Genomic DNA, 6,571 nt, shown 5'->3' on the forward strand with positions numbered 1-6,571 from the left:
AGAAAATAGCTTTAAATTGAGTATCTTTTTTAAAAAAATATTATTTATTTAATGTATATGAGTACCACTGTAGCTGTCAGAATATTTTTTTATTTGAATAAACAGCACGTAAGGGGAGGCTGAGGGTTATGTTCAAGAACAGCTTTCTTAACAAAGGGGGATCAGTTTCTCATCCATCTTGTTACTGGGAGAAGCAGCGAGGAGAGACTCTGCCTCAAGAAAGAAAAAAAATATAACTTCCTTAGAACTACACCTGAGGCTCATACATCACAAACACATTTGCAGTGTGTGTGTGTGTGTGTGTGTGTGTGTGTGAATGTGTGTGTGTGAATGAATGTGTGTGTGAATGTGTGTGTGAATGTGTGTGTGTGAATGTGTGTGTGTGAATGTGTGTTTGTGTGTGAATATATGTGTGTGTGAATGTGTGTGTGTGAATGTGTGTGTATGAATGTGTGTGTGAATGTGTGTGTGTGAATGTATGTGTGTGAATGTGTGTGAATGTGTGTATGTGTGTGAATGTGTGTGTGAATGTGTGTGTGAATGTGTGTGTGTGAATGTGTGTATGTGTGTGAATGTGTGTATGTGTGTGAATGTGTGTGTGAATGTGTGTGTGTGAATGTGTGTGTGAATGTGTGTGTGAATGTGTGAATGTGTGTGAATGTGTGTATGTGTGTGAATGTGTGTGTGTGAATGTGTGTGTGTGAATGTGTGTGTATGAATGTGTGTGTGTGTGTACCCCTTTGTGCCTTTCTATTTCTTTTTTTCTTAAATTCCAGTTTTGCACCACTAGTGTGCAATTGTACTTTCTTGTCCATGTAGGAAGATTCTGTATCACTAATCCCACTCCAATGTGAAAAGTAGATACTTCCTTGGGAGTTCAGCATATACTGTAGACCAGCTTACACATGCAAATTTATGGACTTTGGGAACCTTGCACTTTCTGTTGAGAGGCAGTCATTGTTTTGGAACAGTCAGGCCAGTGCATGGAGCCCCTTTAACATAGACTCAGTCATCACTTCTGTGCCTTAGAGATCCCTGACATTCATCATATCTATTTCTGACTGTAAAATGGTGGAGGAGTTAAGCCTCAGTGTTTGTGTATGCACAGCTCATATGTACTCAGTAAGCACTGATCTACCCTCTCTGCCTATGTCCTATGTGTTAACAGCCAGGGCCCTGGTATCCAAGGCTGGCTGTGAATGTCTGGTGCATTTGGTTCCTCTCTTGTGCTCCTGAGGGTGAGAATTAGAGGCATGCGGCAGCACACACAGGTGTATATGGTGCAGGGCATCAAACCCAGGAGTCCTTTTACGTTGGGGTGAGTTCTCTATCAAGTGAGCTTTCCAACTCCTCAATTCCCCTGCCCACTTTGAATCCCTTGGCCCCTTCACAGACCCCTGCTGACTCTTTTTCTTTTTATTTCAGTGTTTTTCCTTTTCTGTTTACACTTACTCACTTTGCATCCATCTCTCTGCCCCCTCTTCCAGTCACCCCTTCCATACTCCTTCCTCCATGCCTAACATATGCTTCTGTACAGATGTGGACCCCACTGTGTACACCACTACCCTGGTGTCTGGGAGGCTAGGCCCAACCTCTCCCACTGAGGTCAGACAAGGCAGCCCTGCAAAAAGAACCCATCCCATGTACAGGCAGTAGGTTTTGGAATAACCCAACCTCCAGTGGTTCGGGACCTACATAAGGACAAACAGCAAATCAGCTCTATATGTTGGGCAGTGCTAGGTCCAGCCCATGTATGTTCTTTGGTTGGTGGTACAGACTCTGAGAATTTGAAGACAGAGATCTCGGCTTTGTCACAGCTCTTTCATTTCGTGGACCTCCATATTTCTTCTCAGATATGAATCAAGGATCAAAGTAAACCCACTTTGCAGACTCAGACACACACACACAAGCACAAACACAGATCCGTACTGTCACACACACAGACAGTCACACACATGCACACCCACGCACACACATGCCCACACATAGGTGATCACTAGAGAGGGAAAAGTCCAGGTAAAAATGGCACAAACTGTCTTTCCAACTGTGTCCAGATGTGGTTTGAGGGAACTGTCATGACTATTCTAGGTTGTCAACTTGCCTACTCGTGGAATTAAATAAAACCCCAAAATTAAGGGGCATCCCTCTGGAGGATGTTTCCTTAATTTGAAGTGGCAAGTACTACTTTTCATCGTTATCTTCTTGTGGGGTAAAAAAAATCTTTGTTACGGATTTTTGAGATGGATTATATTAGGTAGTTTTTTCCCACCATTCCTCTTGGCCATGCCTACTTCCAGGAGCCTATATAAGGCTGTGCAAGAAGGAAGTTGTGTTCTTTGCCTGCTTGTTCTTGCTTCCTTAAGAGGTCCATTCCTCCAGGGTCCTCAAGGCTTTACTTCTTTGTGAATCTGGCACTTACTAAAGACCTGCTGAGCCATCCAGACTGGTGGACTGAAAATCTACTGGACACTTGGACCTTCCATTTCTAAGCAGCCATTTTTGGATTAGCTGGACCAGAGTCTGTAAGTCATTTTAGTCATATCTACATATATAAATGTACATATCTATCTTTCCTACATGTATGTATATATGTATGTATGTATATGTACATGAGTATGGGTTCTATATAATAACTGCTGAGTAATAAGACAACCTAGGTGATCTTAATTCAATGGGGGTCAGAGTCTGATGTCCCAGGGTGGAATTTCCAGGGTCTCTACTGGGGTGGGGGGGGTGTTACATTTCCTATAGATTAGCAGAGATACCTGATTCTAGCAGTCTCTTCAGATGGGGGGGTCCTCTTCCTACTTCTAGTTTATGGTTTGCAGGAATTGAGTAGCGCTGAGCCAAAAGCAGACAGTCTTCAGGAAGGTACGATATGCTTTCCCAAGGAAACACAGGCGGAATGCAAAGAGTAGCATCTCAGTGGAGCTTAGGCAAAGCAAGCAAGTACATATCCATGTGGTGTGCCTTGGGGACACCAAGAAAAGCCCCACAATCGGCCTCTCCTGTTGCCCAAAATCGCTTTATGGCTCTCATGGCATCCTGCCTACTAGCCATCCATGGCTCAGTAACATTGGATGGGGCCGATTCCAATAAGAAAGAAGAAAAGTGAGACTGTGAGAGTGTGTGAGCCATGGGTGCATATGTGCACAAGTGAGTATGATATGCAGAGGTGTGTGTGTGTGTGTGTGTGCCTGTGTGTGTGTATGTGCTTGTGTGTGTGTGAGTATGTGTTTGTTAGTGTGTGTGAGTGTGTGTTTGTGTGTGTGTGAGTGTGTGTTTATGTGTGTGTGCGTTTGTGTGTGCTTGTGTATGAGTGCGTATGTTTGTGTTTGTGTGTGTGAGTGTGTTTGTATGTGTGTTGTGTGAGTGTGAATGTGTGTTTGTGTGTGTGTTTGTGTTTGTGAGTGTGTGTGTGTGTGTGTGAGTGTGTGTGTGTGTGTTTCCATAGATTTGCATGCAGATACCAGAGGCTATCACCTGTTTTCCTCCTTTGGGCTCCACCTGATTGACTCAAGCCTGGCCGGCCATTTTGTGCTGACTCACTGCCCAGGCAGCTCTAGGGATGAACTTGTCTTTTTCCCATGTGGGTGTTTATTACCTTCCTGTTCAGACTTGCCTGACTTGTTGCATGGGTGCTGGGGACTCAAACTCAGATCCCTGAGCTCACAGAACAAGTGTTCCTGACTCCCCAGCCATGCCTCCAGTCCTTCTATTTTACTATTTCCTTTCCCAGAACAGCAGCAGCAACAAACCCTGTGAGCCTAGGGCTGGAGCAAGAGCTTAGATGGTGAAGGGCCTCCCACCAACACTATCATAAATTACTAAAGGGAGGTGGTATTTTCTTGTCACCCAGATCTGGCGAGGCAAAATGACAAGTAGATCATGGGGGATCGGCTGCTCATCCACCTTGTTACTGGGAGAAGCAGCCATGAGAGACTCTGCCTCAAAAAACAAGAGTGCAAACTTCCTGAGAACAACAGCTGAGCCTTATACATCACAAACACATTTGCAGTGTGTGTGTGTGTGTGTGTGTGTGTGTGTGTGTGTGTGTGTGTGTGGTGTGTAACTGTGTGTGCCTTTGTATTTAATTTATTCTTAAATTCTATCTCTGTACCACTAGTGTGTAATTGTACTTTCTTGTCCATGTAGGAAGATTCTGTATCACTAATCCCACTCCAATGTGAAAAGTAGATACTTCCTTGGGACTTCAGCATATACTGTAGACCAGCTTAGACATGCAAATTTATGGACTTTGGGAACCTTGAACTTTCTGTTGAGAGGCAGCCATTGTTTTAGAACAGTCAGGCCAGTGCCTGAAACACCTTTAACATAGACTCAGTCAATAGTTCTGTGCCTTAGAGATCCCTGACATTTAGCATATCTATTTCTGATTGTAAAACTGGGGTAGGGGTTAAACTTTAGTGTTTGTGTATGCACAGCACATATGTACTCAGTAAGCACTGATCTACCCTCTCTGCCTATGGCCTATGGGTTAACAGCCAGGGCCCTCTGTATCCAAGGCTGGCTGTGAATATCTGGTGCATTTGATTCCTCTCTTGGCCTCCTGAGGGTGAGAATTAGAGGCATGCGGCAGCACACACAGGTGTATATGGTGCAGGGCATCAAACCCAGGAGTCCCTTTATGTTGAGGTAAGCTCTCTACCAAGTGAGCTTTCCAACTCCTCCATTCCCCTTCCCCTTTGACTCCCTTGGCCACTTCACAGAACCCTGCTGACTATTTTTCTTTTTATTTTAGTGTTTTTCCTTTTCCGTTTACACTTACTCACATTGCATCCATCTCTCTGCCCCCTCTTCCAGTCACCCCTTCCATACTCCTTCCTCCATGCCTAACATCTGCTTCTGAACAGATATGGACCCCACTGAGTACACCACTACCCTGGTGTCTGGAGGATAGGCCCAACCTCTCCTACTGAGGTCAGACAAGGCAGCCCTGCTATAAGAACCCATCCCATGTACAGGCAGTAGGTTTTAGAATAACCCAACCTCCAGTGGTTGGGGACATACATGAAGACAAACTGCTAATGAGCTCTATATGTTGGGCAGTGCTAGGTCCAGCCCGTGTATGTTCTTTGGTTGGTGGTACAGACTCTGAGAATTTGAAGACAGAGATCTCGGCTTGGTCACAGCTCTTTCATTTCATGGACCTCCACATTTCTTCTCAGATATGAAACAAGGATCAAAGTAAGCTCACTATGCAGACACAGACACACACACAGGCACAAACACATGCACATACTCTCACACACACACAGACAGTCACACACCCACACAAAAGCACACACATGCACATGGGTAGGTGCATCACTAGAGAGGGAAAAGTCACAGGTAAAAATTCCAGAAACTGTCTTCTCAAGTATGTCCAGACGTGGTTGGGGGAACTGTGATGGTTATTCTCGATTGTCAACTTGCCTACACTTGGAATTAACTAAAACCCCAAAATTAAGGGGCATCCCTCTGAAGGATGTTTGCTTAATTTGAAGTGGTAAGAACTACTTTTAATCCTTATCTTCGTGTGTGTGGGGGAAATCTTTATTACCCATTTTTCGGATGGATTAGATTAGGTGGTATTTTCCCACCATTCCTCTTGGCCACGCCTACTTCCAGGAGCCTATATAAGGCTGTGCAAGAAGGAAGTTGTGTTCTTTGCCTGCTTGTTCTTGGTTCCTTAAGAGGTCCATTCCTCCACAGTCCTCTAGGGTTTACTTCTTTGTGAATCTGGCACTTACTAAAGACCAGCTGAGCCATCCAGACTGGTGGACTGAAAATCTACTGGACACTCGGACCTTCCATTTCTAAGGAGCCATTTTTGGATTAGCTGGACCACAGTCTGTAAGTTATTTTAATCATATCTACATATATAAATATACATATCTATCTTTCCTATATGTATATATGTATGTATATGTACATGAGTATGGGTTCTGTAAAATAACTGCTGAGTAATAAGGCAACCTAGGTGACCTTAATGCAATGGGAGTCAGAGGTGGATGTCCTAGGGTGGAATTTCCAGAGTCTCTACTGGGTTAGGGGGTTTATTTCCTATGGATTAGCAGAGATACCTCATTCTAGCAGTCTCCTTACAGGGGGGCCCTCTTCCTACTTCTAGTGTTGCTGGTTTGCAGTAATTGAGTAGCGTCGAGCCAAAAGCAGGCAGTCTTCAGGAAGGTAGGATATGCTTTCCCATGACAAGAGAGCCGAATGCAAAGAGTAGGATCTCAGTGGAGCTTAGGCAAACCAAGCAAGTACATGTCCATGTGGTGTGCCTTGGGGACACCAAGAAAAGCCCACGATTGGCCTCTCCTGTTGCCCAAAATCGCTTTATGGCTCTCATGGAATCCTGCCTACTAGTCATCCATGGCTCAGTAACATTGGATGGGGCCAATTCCAATAAGAAAAAAGAAAAGTGAGACTGTGAGAGTGTGTGAGCCATGGGTGCATATGTGCACAAGTGAGTATGATATGCAGAGGGGTGTGTGTGTGTGTGTGTGTGTGTGTGTGTGTGTGTGTGTATGTTTGTTAGTGTGTGAGATTGTGTGTTTGTTTG

Source organism: Rattus norvegicus, chromosome 7, assembly GCF_021556685.1.
Source record: "Rattus norvegicus strain SHRSP/BbbUtx chromosome 7, alternate assembly SHRSP_T2T, whole genome shotgun sequence".
NCBI lineage: Eukaryota > Metazoa > Chordata > Mammalia > Rodentia > Muridae > Rattus > Rattus norvegicus.